This window comes from Linepithema humile, chromosome 6 (genome assembly GCF_040581485.1).
Source record: "Linepithema humile isolate Giens D197 chromosome 6, Lhum_UNIL_v1.0, whole genome shotgun sequence".
In the NCBI taxonomy this organism is placed as follows: Eukaryota; Metazoa; Arthropoda; class Insecta; order Hymenoptera; family Formicidae; genus Linepithema; species Linepithema humile.
In genome coordinates this window covers 16462991-16478389 of record NC_090133.1, presented here as the reverse complement: position 1 = coordinate 16478389, position 15399 = coordinate 16462991, and the positions used below count along the sequence as shown (strand labels likewise).

At 37.1% G+C, this 15399-nt stretch overlaps 1 protein-coding gene and 2 long non-coding RNA genes across 14 annotated transcripts in view; 1 reads left to right on the top strand and 2 right to left on the bottom strand.

Moving 5' to 3' along the window:
- The window catches only part of LOC105676889 (uncharacterized), a 203848-nt gene that overhangs the window by 20385 nt on the left and 168064 nt on the right, over positions 1-15399 (bottom strand). The window lies entirely within an intron of this gene.
- Positions 1-15399, top strand: part of zfh2 (Zn finger homeodomain 2) — a 363357-nt gene that overhangs the window by 218048 nt on the left and 129910 nt on the right. The window contains exon 1 of one of the 12 annotated variants that reach the window (XM_012375089.2): positions 11906-13026. The exons of the other annotated variants lie outside the window; for them this stretch is intronic. The gene's annotated coding sequence lies outside the window, so the exon portion shown is untranslated. Of the gene's footprint in view, positions 1-11905; positions 13027-15399 lie in introns of those variants that run through there. 12 annotated transcript variants of the gene reach the window in all.
- Positions 7464-11328, bottom strand: LOC137000516 (uncharacterized). The gene is made up of 3 exons (XR_010890780.1): positions 11002-11328; positions 9430-9652; positions 7464-8494 (listed from the first exon to the last, which is right to left on the bottom strand). It is a non-coding gene; the product is annotated as an uncharacterized lncRNA (long non-coding RNA).

The following is a 15399-nucleotide window of genomic DNA, read 5'->3' as shown; positions in this document are numbered from 1 at the left end:
ACGGATGTTTTCCTATTTCCTTTTTTTCTAACCTTTGCCTTGAGACCCTAAACTAGAGGCAAATCCGGCGCTGTTAACGAGCATATAAAGGCGAACGACATTCTATCCCGCCCTACCTCTGCCTCTCTCGTTCGCTTTTGTTTACTTTTACGATATCTACTTCTCTCTCGCACACAAGGTGTACTCGAAGTAATTCCATTTTACTGCATGGCGTACTTGACACCCAGACACTCACTGTCGGACCGGTTCGGGACCACACGATAGAAACTTCGCGCCCGCTCCGACAGCATACAACGTAATCGGCTCGCCGGAATTTACTGTAATCTGGAAGCCGGGGACGATCATAATCAACTTTAGTCCAGCAGATTACGGCCGTTCGCCGGAAACGCGCTCCCGCCTCCCGCTTAATGTTTCGCGCGTACTTTGCGGCGTCGCGCGGAAAATTAACGACGTCCATCGCGCGACGTCGCGGAGAAAATATTTGTGTGTTCCGCGGCGATTGCTGAATAGAGATTTTTTGCGTGATAAATTATTTTCGCACCTCGCGTGGATGTATCTTGCTGCGTCACGGGCGGGAACGGACCTCGTTGGGGAAGTTACTCGGGTATATAAGAGGATCTATCTTTGAGAGAGAGAGAGAGACTGGCACTCGATGCTCGTAAAATGTTTGTCGTTAATAATAACGCAAGGGAGAGCAATAAAAGATTACGAGGATGAATAGGACAGTAACATTCAAAGATTCCTGCGTATCCCCAACAGACAAACGGATCTGATTATTCCTTGACATTAATATCTCTGAATGCGATTCTTTTCAATTTCTCGCGCTGGAATTTATCGATAATGGATGGCCACGCGGGCTCGCATAAAGCTGCACTCAAAATTGTTATCCATCACAAAAGATTGTTATTTGTTTAAATAATTATGCTGGAAAATAGATTGGATTCTATAGACAACATTTCATTCTCGCCATTTATTTTTACTGCAAATCTCTCTCATTTCACAAATGACGGTATTTTGCAAGAATAAAACTGCTGTGTCTAGCTGAAATATTTTATCGTGTTTTTCTGACGACGAGAAGTGAATCAACTTTACGTCGAAGATTACGCCTGCCACTTACGTAGTCTATTCGTCTAGTTGGACCAACAGGCGGCATACCAGTGACGTCATTACCCTTTCGTTTTATCGCAAGTTACGGTCGCGGACTTGGGGAAGGTCAGGGCTACTCTTCCTTCCCCCTCTCTCTCCCTCTCCCTCTCTCTCTCTCTCTCTTCCTCTCTTTTTCTGCCGACCGCCGAACGATTTCGCCGACGTATGTGCCGTGACCATGCATGGTCGTATCCAAGCTCTCGGTGGTGACCACGCGAAGGCTCCATACACGCGAGAGGCCACATCCGTGTGCGCACGTGGTATACGTACACCTAAGTACATAAGTATAGCCATAACCGCCAACTTTGTGAATGGAGGAGCGACGGACGATCAATGCCCCTTACGTTTATCTACCGCTTTTATGTGCGTTCCGCAGTTGAGCTTTCTGGCAACGTGACGTAATAGTGGTGCTGTGGCCCAAAGCAGCGGGATCGTCAGAACAGTGTCCTTTGCATTTTGTTTTACAGAAGCAGATGTGAGACCTAATCTACAGTGTGCTTTTTGCGTATTGTTTCTTGCTCTCTGCCTTTCGCAGTTTTGCTTTTTTATGCGTTTGTCGCATGGAGTCGAGAAACATCGAGAGACGAGATTCAGTTTGTTTGCACCGATAACGACGTATATTAATATTTATTGCAAGAGAAAAAAAAAATGAAAAATCCACAAAGATAAAGACAAATATTTATTTTTGTAAAGCAACTAAATAATTTTGCCAATAATAGAAAGACTTGAAATTAAATTTAAAAGAAAACATTTCGCCAAGAGTGGCAAAATTTTTAAACGACTTATTTAGAACGCGATAGGAAAATGGAAACGATTTATTTGCGCATGGGAATTTCAGCTGCATCCTGCATTCGACTGTCCAATGTATTTCTTTGTTGGAGGCAATACCCGACTACATTGAACAAACTCGCTCGAGAACATGTGGCTATACGCTATTATAGTTTATATCTTCGATCTGGGAGCAGGATTACCACCCGCGGTAACTATACATGCATATATGCTTATTAACTATTATTATCTTACGGTCGACGCACGTTTATGCACTGTGTCGCAGTTGGCCTGATCGATGCTTTACATTACATTGTTCTGACAAGGAAGGGTGCTCGAGTAAAATGCGTTCGAGTTATTAAACTTTATGAAACTTTACAGAACTTCACCGACCACCGCCGCGATAGAATTTTATTAATATATTAGATAAAAATATCTTGAATAAAAAAGATAGATAATTGCGGCGCTATTTGAATATATTTTCTTTTTTTCGTTAAGTACGAGGGAGAGTCAAAATGTAATATGCTTAATATATTTATAGTCCCTTTTTGTTGCCATATTAAGATTACTTTTCGACTCTTCCTCGTATCTTCAAGTTATTTAATCAAACAAGTGGAGGTTATAAAAATTTTAGATTGTTTTAAATTGCAAGATTGCAGTTGAAGGCATTTCATCTGACTGAATTATTTACTACTTCTTGAACTTGGTAAATTAACACTGAGTGTAATTGATTAATAGTCTTTCTTGATTTTTCAAGTTTTTTTATTCCACTAATTATATATTAAAAAGCCTACTTCCTCCATAATATTGCAATTAATTGAATCTTTTTTCGCTACTTACATTGTACTGCGGATTTTATTCTAAAGTAGCTCGTCGCGTATTCGGAAATCATTCTCTACAATCAGGCATTTTGAATTATACAATCGTTTACCGGGAAGAAGCATATCTCTTTTTTATCCTCCGCCGAGCGGATAATCGCACTCAGAAACGTTCCCATGGTTTTGTGGTTGAATACTTTTTGGAACGGGACGGTCATTAAGCCTTGTGGTGCAAACACGACGTTCTCGTTTCACCGAACTTAGGAACCTTCCACGGCGGGATTCTCGCGTGGTGAAGAGACACGCCGCGCCAGAGCTATAGTTGATCCTCTCGGACCATTCTCTAATTGCAACTAATTTTGTTAATTACCGTAGAGGCAGCGCGTAGGAAGACCCCCCTAATTCGAGGGTTCAACATTGTGTCTAGACCTTACAATATTCACGGATCCCGCCGACCAGGTCGTCGGCTTCCTCTATTCTTCCACCTATTGGGATTCACCAATTAGACGATTCCATCTTATCCCAACACTTTTGCATCTCCCCGCAAATTAGACTACGCAGTAAACCGTTTCCTTTTTTTCCTGTTCGTATTAAGAAGACGATTATTACGAATTGTGTTTCCGTGAATTGTCCTACCTTGGAAAACTCCATTTAAATATACTTATTTAAGTATACTTATGTATACAAAACTTATATGTAGTCGAACGTACAGTTAATGTATTTTAATGTATTTGTCATTATGGAAATAGATTACCTGTCCAAAAGTGAAAAACTTGTGCACTCATTAAGTATGCATTTGATTAAACGCATTATTTAACATAGTTTGCTAATGATTGAAAATATTCTTGCAAAAAAAGAGAAACGTCTCTTCTTCTATCGTTTTCTTTCGATCCTTTTTGATAAAAGATTCTTTCAAACGAATATCTATATTTTTATACCGATGTCTAATACTAATACCTACGGAAACAATAGATACCTACGAATGTGAACGGCTCCATGCATGCTGTTAGGCTTTTTGCTTCTGTAACCGCCATTCAGTTGTGAAATATCTTTTCCTTCTTTTTGGGTAACTAAATCATTTTTATTAGTCAACATTTATATTAGTGGACAGAAGAAATTTATATTCTTTTGAAATTTAGGATTTCTTAGCTATTGTTTGTCTATTGTAATATTGTCTATTATAATATTCCTTTTTTAAGAAATTTATAATATAAAATATCTTTTTATAGAAATGTCAAAAATGACAAAGGATATTTGTAAGAGAAAGTTGCTCTTTTGAAATGAGAAAGAAGAAAGGAATTTATATTGATAGAAATATCTTGAAATATTTTTACAATTTCGGCATTTAAAGATGGTTAACCCTTTTGCTACGACGGAATTGGCCGCCAGTGCTGCCGCTGTGCGGGACAGTTGGGCTGCGAATCTACGCTTTGCCGCAGAGTGTCAGCATATATTATTTTGTGGCATTGTGAGAATTATTGGTTTTTCCTTCACATTATTTTAAATTAATATATAAGAAATTATAAACAAATATATATGTCAGAATAATCAAATTTTATAAATTGTTTAATAATACAGTTTTGTATGGAAAATTTTAGTTGGTGATATAGTCACCCATCGTTATTACCCCACGTTAGTATACAGCGAGCGCTCGACGTTGAGTGACTATAGTCACTCATCTTCAGTAACAAAAGGGTTAAGCAATTTTTAATTTTTAATTATGTAGACTGATTGAAGATCCGAGTAACGAGCCACCGAACGCACACATAATCAAGAATCGTATGGCTGTGCAGAGCGTTTTGCGCAGCACGTACGCCAATGTCGCTTGTGTGCATCCGATTGCTCGTTGCTCGGGTCCTCAATCTGGCAGTTCTAATTATGTCTCGTATGTGTAAGAAGAAAGATGAATATTAAATATTGCAATTAAACTCATAGGTGAATTCGTCCTCGTATTTTCGAGGAATATTCAAAAGCGACCGCGCGTGTCAACGATCGAGATTACGTAATCAAGAATCGGCAAGGAACGACCGGCAGTTCGTTGATATCGAAGGAGGATGTTCACGGCGCCCGGCTGTCTGATAGATCTGGTTTCCCTTTAACTCAAAAGTTATGATGTAGAATGTCCGGTGTTTCTGTCTACCGCGTTCCCTTCCTTTACTTTCTCGACATCCTTCTCTGTCGATCGTGGCGGGGTATCTTTCCAATATTTTCGAAGAATACGTTGGAACACCTCGCGCGTGTCGCATGCGAGAATCACCGAGCAGTAAAACCCTTTGAATGTCGTCCTTTGAGATCTTTGGAGAAATCGAACAACCCTTTGAAGATGTGCGCACTTAAATGGTCCGATGTTATTCAGTAACCACAGGAAAGAACTTCTGTTCACAGCCTCCGAGGCCTTCTCTTACCGTGCAAGTAGCGAAGCTAGTTCATTGACTAGGACTGACTTTTGACTAGGACTCTTACACTCTAAAAAGTGAATTGGAGAAAACGTTTAGATTTAAAACGTTTTTTTTCAAAACAAGCGTTTAATAATGAAAAATGTAATAACGACCAGAATTAAAGTTTGAAGATTTTATCATTATGACATAATAGTAAAATTTTTCGATGAAGAGGGAAAATTAGCAGATTTTATTTGTACCGATAATATTATAAAAATGAAAGTTGAAAATCCAACTGCTGCCAAATCCATTCTTTGTTTGTTGAGATGTTATTATGCGTGGGACTCCCATTATCCAACAAATTACAAGACGGTGCTGGATTTCTTTGATAAAGTATTGTTGAATAAAATCATACACAATAATCAAAAGCTTTCCAAGCTTTGGACCTTATGTGTTGTTTGTAAACTTAATAAATTAAATAAAAAAATTAAATTAATTAAATAAATTAAATAAAACGGTTTTTGGCGTTTCATTTTAAGACTTTTTAGAATTCGGAAAAGTGTTTTATTCGAAAACACCTTTATATGTTTCCGAATAAAACACTTTTTAACGTTTCGCATGTCCGTTTAAAAATTAAACACTTTTGAGCGTTTCAAAAATGAAGACAAGAAATAAAACACTTTAATGTTTTAAATTTAAACACTTTTTTTTATGAGTGTATTCATCGGATTATTCGTAGAAAATATAAATGATGGAGATAATAACTCTGATGATGAAACTCTTTGCCATCGAGACATCGTGTTGTTACAATAAAATTCGCTATAATATTGAATTGTATTCTATCTTGTGGATTCCACGATTTGGCCTCTGGTGACAAAAGAAAATTGTTTCCCGAGAGTGTGATTGTAAAAATAATTCACACAATCCACATATTTTTAATTCATAAAATATCAATTAATAATTGATACTTCATGAACTAAAAGTTCTCACTTTCTATTGATATATGTGGATTGTGTGAATTATTTTTACAATTAAATTATAATTGATTGATTGCACGATAATGCGCGCCAAGGCGTTTATGAAAAGGAAAGAGTTGAAAGAACAGGGAAATTGAACTCTGAGATTTTCTCAGAGGTCTAAGTAGTAGAAGACTGAGATGGTCGGTCGAAATTTGTGCACGTTGCACTTGTTATTTCTTCATACTCTAAGCCTCATCTAGAAGATGAGGATGAGGCTCAAGATTTAAAGGAAACGTTCACAAGTGTCCCCTCCCGATTTGATTCTCCTTGAAATATATTGTAAAACATACAATTTGAGGAGACACGTATTTTTTTATAGCGGCCCTAACTCAAATTTAAGGGGTAAAACACCCTTTTGAAAAAAAACCGGGTTTTTTCTTTGTATGTAACTATCGCCAAAACCGTAGGAGATATAAAAAAATGTTTCAAATAGAAGTTGTATGGCTTGTAATGGGCTTTATACCCGTGTAGTTGGATTTTCAAAAATTTTTTTTAATTTACCCTCACTTCTTGTTATTTTTTCGAATTTCAAAATTTTTGTAATGACAAAAGTTGTAGCATTTTTTACGCTGAATTCAACCATATATGATTTTATTATGTTCCGAAATTGCATCTTTCAAAAATGAATTATCAGTATCACATTATATGCGTCGCGCTGCATGACGCATCGCTTATACCGCACATAGTGTGATACTGATAATTCATTTTTGAAAGATGCGATTTCGGAACATAATAAAATCATATATGGTTGAATTCAGCGTAAAAAATGCTACAACTTTTGTCATTACAAAAATTTTGAAATTCGAAAAAATAATAACAAGGAGTGGGGGTAAATTAAAAAAAATTACATTTTTTGAAAATCCAACTACACAGCCCATTACAAGCCATACAACTTCTATTTGAAACATTTTTTTATATCTCCTACGGTTTTGGCGATAGTTACATACAAAGAAAAAACCCGTTTTTTTTCAAAAGGGTGTTTCACCCCTTAAATTTGAGTTAGGGCCGCTATAAAAAATACGTGTCTCCTCAAATTGTATGTTTTACAACATATTTCAAGGAAAATCAAATCGGGGGGGGGGGGGACACTTGTGAACGTTCCCTTGTTAGTTACGTGTTCTATTAAAAATAAATATAATATTAAAGATAAATATATTTTAAACATTTTTCAATCAAAAATATTTTTAATATTTCAATAATATTAATTTTTTATTAACTTTAATAACCATGAATAATTAACATTCTTTATTTATATTTAAAAAAATAATTTTCTTATCTTATCATAAGAATTTATGTAACATTACGATTATTTTAAAATAAAATAAAAAATTAAATAATGAATCCAATTATGTATTTTTTACATACAAGTAAAAAAACTGATGTGAAAATGTTTAACGTTTCAGTAACATAGTTCAACAAAACAAACACGAGAATGCGAGATATCATTTTTTATAATTTTTTTATGTTCATGCGATGTCGGCTTTAGAAATGCTCTATCACAATTTTGAAATAATTAATTTTGTAGTACTATGTAATGAGTAGGTACAAAAATATATCAGTTTTCTTATTTTACTTTAATATTATATATCTATTTAAAATATTGAAAAAATTTTTAATATAAATTTCTGTAACAAATATAAGCTAAAAAATTTATAATAAATACTGTAAAAATTCGATAAATTAGGCACCCTATTAATACTTTTTTCAAAATAACATTTATTTTTTAAAAGAAATAAAACATTTCTTAGCTCTAACAACTTTCCAATGAACAACTTTTATACAATAGAAGTCTTTCCTAGTATTAGATTTTGCACAGTATAATAATTATAAGGATGCCTAATAATTTTGGCCAAGTCTGTATATATACCCAAAAGTTTCGTTATATCCAACAAAAAATACGTAAGAAATAGGAAAACCGCAGATAGCTAGCTGAGCCTACTCGTTTCGGTTAGTTAGTTTTTACGAAATCTTTTTTAAATCATAGAGATATCGTTGAGCATCTTGCTGCTATTTAACCCTTTATAATATTTTAGCAACCCTTTATAATATTATTTATGGTCTTAAGCCCATGGTCACATACCTTATTGCTTGAATAACGACATGGAATTTATAGAACCCTATGCATGCCGCGACTTGCAAAACGTTTTGACGACCTCATAAACCATACGGATGAGCGGTCTTCCAACGTTGCCCAACGTACACTCCACTGCATCTTTTGTTTTCTGTTCTCCTGTTTTTTAATCTTCTTTTTTCGCAGAAATTTTTGAACAAAACATAGATCCGATTATGCGAGTTCGATTATTCTTGCCGACCGTTTTGTTTTATTTGAGGAGCACGATTTCGGGAGATTTGAGAGTAAAAGAATCTAGAAACCAAAAAAATTATTAGAAAAAATTATTTCAATCAATGACATTCTAAAATATAATGTAAAAAATATTAGGCTTGCATGAAAGAACAACTCTATAATAAAAATATTACATTTTATAAATTACATAAAATTTTATCAATTATTATTATATTTTTAATTGTTATTTAATAATAATTTAGTGGAAATATTTAATAAAAGTTTCCTGAATAATTTAATTAATACCCTATCAAAGGCATAGATCCAAAAATTTCGTCATATCCGAAGAGTATCGATTAATAGGAAAGCATTATTTTAAATTAGTTTCGAATAATTTTTTAGGCATTTGGCAAACTCGTGAAACACATTTAGCAATGCTAAGAAGGAATTCTTAGAAATTTTAGAAAATTTTTAAAAGAGCGGTTGCTTTATGAAGGTAAAGATTTCTTTTCATTTTCTCTTTTATTTGTTTCGGCTTTGTTACGCTTAGTTCTTTTGTTTTGAAAAAAATTTTTTGCTCTTTCGTAACCCTTGCATCGCCTGATTTTACTTTTCGACTCTATGCTTAGTCAATATTTCTTTCATTCAGGTAGTTTGACTCTAAGTAGAAACGTAGTTTGGCTCCGAAGTAGAAATTTTGAGTTACGGAACTCATAATTATTCAGAACACATTTGTCATATTTCAACTTTGATTCAAATACGATCAAATTACGACCATATTATGTGCCGGATTTTGATAATGAAAAAGAGGTATGCTACTGGCTGTTTACGTTGTAAAGAAATTTTATTAATATCTGGTTAGATAAATGCATCGTTTGAATCAAAAGGCGATTTAAACAGCAAGTCAAAGTGATTCTTTGAAGAAAAGACCATCTCGGTAATGTCTCGGTAGTCGTAGACTAAATCAGTATCAAATAAAGTACATAGAAAGTACGATTTAAGAACTAAAGACCTACATCTTGCTATAAGAAAACGCCTTCTACTGTAGATAGCTAAAGATTTCACGGATAGCACAGACTTCATTGCGAAGACTGGTGGAAATTATCTTTCTCATCTTTCCAGTAGTTGTGTAACGCAGTCACGGTTAAATGCCTGTTTCGACCGCAAATAAATGACCATTGTGTAATGCAGTCACAATCGTTTCGGAAAAGCCTAAAAAGGGCCAGTAGCAATGGTTTCCTGTTTATAATGATTCGCGCAACGTTAGAGTCTCCTTACATATGAGTGATAATAATTTGTTTTATCTTATCTCTATATTGGATTGTGTACACTGAGAGAAAAGTATGATATTTGGAACTATAATTATAATCAGAATACTCTTTTTTTATAGGAATTGTTACACTATAATGTTAGTGATAGTAAAATAATAGTAAAATAATAACCTTATACTGTCAATTATATAATCAATTATACGTATAGTTAGAATACCTATAAAAATATGGTTGGCGTAAAAAAATACTGTAAATTATGGTTATTGCAATTATTCTTTTCTCTCAGTGTAATAAATAATTTCGGATTTTTAGAATATATCTATTTTTTCTCGCCCAAAGTGCAATTTAATTAATACATAAATTAAATATTCCTTTGTTGAAGTTAATTAATTCCATCCGACATTTCATGTTGCATAAAAGCATGCTGCGTAAAAAAAACAATAATATCATTTATTAGAAAATACGAAATTATTTATTACACAATCCAATAGATACATCAGGCTTACAAGAAGTTAATTTATACTTATTTTTCATTTTTATTGTGAACAAGCTCATTAAATCTAATTACTTGCATTCATCAAAGCATTGCATAATTATCATGTGCATCAAATTCTTAGTTTATCGCATTGATCTGATATTTGGATAGTTAATGTTTTAATCGGTATGTATTAACATACCTGCAAAAAGGGTATTTCTGTCTGTGCGTTACCTTAGCAGGTAAATGTAAAACGGGTATTTCTATTCTTTCGCCTACTCTGCGTACATTTTTTTCATTTACTCTACTCCATACGCGGGAAAGGTAGAAAAAAATATTCAATTTCTTCACACAAATATTTATTATATATTAACCTTTTCGCAAACGTCCGAATTACACTCATATCAATAATAAATCGTACGAATATCTCTTACACAAGACACGAACGTAAAAATAGGACTAACAATCTAGATAAACATAATTAAAAATCGAAATGAGTAGAAAAGGCGAATGAGAATCAAGTGCGATTAATAAAACGCAAACATATATTAATTTAATCTATCTATTAATCTATTAATTTAAAGATTAAATATTTTGACTCTAATTTGAACTCCAGTAGAAAATCATGCAAACTGTAAAGACAAGGCATAAACTTAAAAAAATCGAGTCAAAAGGACGCAATGAAACAAGGTTTGCATCAAAAGGATGCAATTATTCTTATAGCATTCTAGCATAGAACACCTTAAAAGTCTCATACACATGCCGTTTCCTAATCAATTAAACACATTTTTGATCTCAAACTTTTTATCACTAAAACTAAAAGACATGCAATCGGTACAAACCTGAGGATTCGAAACCGCATAAACACTTTTCACGATTGTTATCCGGATCTCGGCGTCTCGCGTTGGAGGGAAATCGGAGAAGCAAGAAAAAGAATTGAGAGGAAGAGAAAGAAGGCCGACGTGAATTCTTTTGGTCTCGCGACGAAGCCCGCTAGTGTCATCGACGTCTCCCGCCGGTCGGAAATCCTGGATCTTCGATCGCGGGCCGGTACAGCGGACAACGATACGTCCGGACGCGTAAATGGAGGCAGTGCGAGTGAGACGGAAAAATCGGGGCCGCACTCCCGTCTCTCCGGCGAGGAGAGGAAAGTTTACCGGAAAGATATCCGGGAAGTCGCGCAGCCCGGCGAGAGAGAGCAGCAACGCGCGCGCGACCGCGATAACTCGCGCCTCTTCCACCCTCCCGCCTTTCCCCACTATCAGACAGCATTCTAGCAAGCGTCTGATGTTGGCTTCTGCGCGAACGGTGCTGTCTTCAGAGTTCTTCAGCAGTACTGTAGTAGTGATATCGCGGAGCTACGGTGCTAGTGGTAGTGGCGGCGATGGTGACGTGGTGGTGGAAGCAGCGAGAGGTGGTGGCAATGGTTGTGACAACGTACACCGAGCAGCGGGAGAAAGAACATACCACCCCTCCACGTTTCACAGCATCCGGACGCGATCCCTGTAAGCCACGCCTCGCCAGCTGTGGTTGGCCTCACCACTTTCCTCCTGCCGCTTAACTCCATCGCGCAACTCTCTCGCTATCGCGGCATTGGGTCGGGTGGGGGATAGCATAAATGCAAGGTAAAGTCGCGGAGTGCACGGTGGTGGGAAACGGCCCCCCGATCAGCCGACGCCGCATTCGAGCCTGTCCGGAGCCGTGTGGAGAGGGGCGGAAAGTCGCGGACCACGAGGGGCGGGGAAGAGACCAGTTCGGCAGCGCGACCCGACGTGGGCACTTCGCTGTCCGGCCTTTCCTTCATTAAAATATTATTCCGTGCGTGTAGAGAAAGGAGAGAGCCCAGCGGAGCGCCGGCGAAAGAACCCTCTGCCGTCGTTATTACCGTACCACGAGCTGTACGCACACCCCCTCGTCACGGGCGTTACACGCTCGTACTCGCTTCTCACTCTAAGGGATTATTTCTTTGCGCGGACGTAACGTGTTGTTTTTTTTTCCCTTCCGTTCGTTCGTTCGTTTGTTCCGTAGTGATGGGAAGAAAACAGAAAACAGATAAGCAGCCAAGCCGAAGAAGCGTCTCACTACCGGAAAAGGAGATTTAAAATGGTATCTTCAATGCAGAACGATTATCCGTCAAGTTACGAAACAAGAAGACACTTCTGTCAAATATTAATGGAGCAACAATGCCATTAGAGCGGTACATCAAGCGATAAAACAATGACGGGTGTCTCCATTAAGTGCAAATATAATAAATCAATGATGGCTCTGGGACGAAAGTTACGGAGAACAAGGAATTACCCAGGAAGATATCAGTTTACATTTTTCCCTCACGTGCATCAATTTTAAAAAATCTGAAAAAATCATCAAAGTGAATCTCACAGGCGGAATCATCTCCTGCAAAGAGTAGCGAGAGCAATCGTCCTGACTGTTCGGTGAATCTCGGTGAACCTGATCCGGTGCTGGAGAATGCGGAGTGTACAAGATATGCCGCGACATACATCGGTGATGAAAAAGTGCCACAGAGATCCACAGCGAATGTTCGGATGGTGAGCTCGCTGCCTGTCAACTCACAGACACCCCCGAGAAGCCTGTGTGTTGTGCTTGACGAAATATCGTTCCTCTCTACGTTCCTATCGCGTTTCCTCCGTCCGTGTTTTCCCGATATACGCGCGCAGGATACTAGTGGAAACTTGAATGAAAGTGGAAAGTGTCGGACATTGTTCACTCAGCAATTCACTACGCGAGGCGGCGAAGAAGAAAAAAAGATCGTGTACAGTTGTATAGAGTAGAGTGAAAATCTTCAAAGGTGCGAGTGCGACTGCCGGCTAAAAGGTGGCAAACCGAGAGCCTGCAGGATATGAACCCAGGTACGTGCAGTTGCCATGTCACCTTGCTGTCATCGCCGATTGTCAATTGTTGGTTGTGGTGGTCGTCGATGATTTTACACAACGTGATCTTTTAACACCGGATTCTGTTAGTGATTGAAAAACGGCAGTAGGGGCGTGAAAATATCAACGCCGTAACAGCGTTTTCTCAAGTGCTAGGAAAATATCTTCCAATTTAAAAAAAAAATCCAAAAATTCACAACTCTGACCAAGGCGTATTGTGTTGTGTTTCTTTCTCAAAATTTAAAGTAAAGGGTCTACTCTGACCTTTTTCTTTCACAGTAACATAAAGGCGAGACCTTAGGAAAAACTAAGACCAGTGTAACAATGATTAAGGATAAGCCACAAATAAACAAAACAGCTACAAAATTTCAAAGAAAAGGATGTATAAATCGTGCGGGTCCAAACATTTCACGTGTATTGTTTTGCTTGGACTAAAAATGTCCTGCAGGGTCATTAAAAAATTAAATGTTGCCGACTTTTGAAATGTGTAGAACCTGAATAAGTTTTCATTTTGGCTCAGGCACGGCTGTGACAATGATGATGCTGGATCAAACTATGTGTCGACCTTCACAGAAATTTGTTTCTTCCTTTTCTTTGTTCGCCATTGCTCGGAGATTACATGTGACAAAACTGTCAAATTTTTTCGTGACATTCGTAGTCACATTTTTCAAAGATGTGCTGAGATATACGTGCAACTTGTCATGTTCTGTCATTCCAGTCATGAAACGTCATGTTCCGTACGCTTCGTCTATGAATCACTCCGCGCAAGAAGTCACTTTCTCTTCCTCGTGCGATTCCGGCATGTATATCCTGTATACGGAAACATTCAGTGCGTTAAAACAGTATAGGTAAATCTTCTTTGACACTGTCGGCCAGTATGTGACATGTGAAAATCGGAGTAGTGCGGAGTATCTTCTTCACTGGCCTACTTCAGTCTTTTGTAATTAGAGTTTTGAAGTTTCAATGCGTTGCAAATAGTTAACTTTTACTAAGAATTTTTTTAAATGTGTCACCGACTTTCACATTATTTTAATCCAGCATTGTACGGTCTCTTTTTTTTTTTATACAGTTTTTAACAAATTTAAATTACATTCCAGTTCAAGTTCATTATTTAAATATTAATCGCTGACAGGCAATTGATTATTTTACGAAAATAATTTGTTGAAAAAAATGCATTTAAAACGAGCATCGTGAAAATTCTCCGAGAGTGAAGATCGGAACTGTTACTCTTTTCATTCGTGCGAAAAGCGTATTAACGCCGAGTGTTGTCGTCTTCATTTGACGCGTCGAAGCATTATGTTGTAACGCGGAGCTTAGTACGGCGCGATGGAGTGCGCGGTTCGCGTGCGAAAACGTGGAATTCTTCACCGACACCGCGCGAGCACACGCCCGACAAGATTGTGCGTGCCAGCATTTATGCAGTGAGGGTCGAGAGAGCCCGCAGTGGAAACGCGTGCGACACGCCAGATTTCGATGCCTTCGTAGATAAGGGGAACCGGTATTAGGGAGCGTCTACAGCCGCGATATGCCGCCCGCTATTTAGATATCGCGTTTTTGTTTACCCATCGTGCTCTCGTTTTCAGGAAAGTGCGTTTGGATTTGCTGTAAATGCGTCGGCAATGCCGGATTATCCGATAACGACCGATCAAAACGTCACACTGTCTGCTCGGGCAATACGCTACGTCTGATTTATTTCTTACGGAATTGTGACTTGTCATCACAAATACTCACGAAGTTTGAAGGTGGATAAAATTACGTTGTGCGATAAACCTCACGGCTGAATGAAATTTTACCGAAAGGTGTTCCATTCGATGATCAAATAATTCAGGCACGAATCTTAAATTGTAAGTTTATCTGATTAGAAAATCGAAGCAGCTTGAACTGCCGGAATTCGGATAAAATGACAAAATAAAGGTGGACAATGTGAATGCATTCTATTAAATGAAAATAAAGTTACGAAGTCATGTTACTCAAGCAGAATTATATTAAAAGACAAGAATTGTCAAAATTAAATACTCACTTATTGTTAGATTCGTGAAATTCATTTATTTTACGGCAATCTATGTTTGACGTTTGTGGAATATCATACTACATATGAATATTATTTTTGCTCGAGCAAAGCAGTTCAAAATAAATGTGTTTCCAATTAATATCTGTCGCAACTACTGTGGAACTATTTTAATTTTCACGATTATTTAATGCTGCTCCGTCCTTTACGTTATTTTAACTTTCCTCAAAATTGGTGCAAAAAAGTCATAAACAAGAAGTAGCTATCGAAGAAAAAGTACATATAGTTATATCACCATAAAATCTCTTCAAGATTTATCTACGGATAAATATACGGTTCGAGCC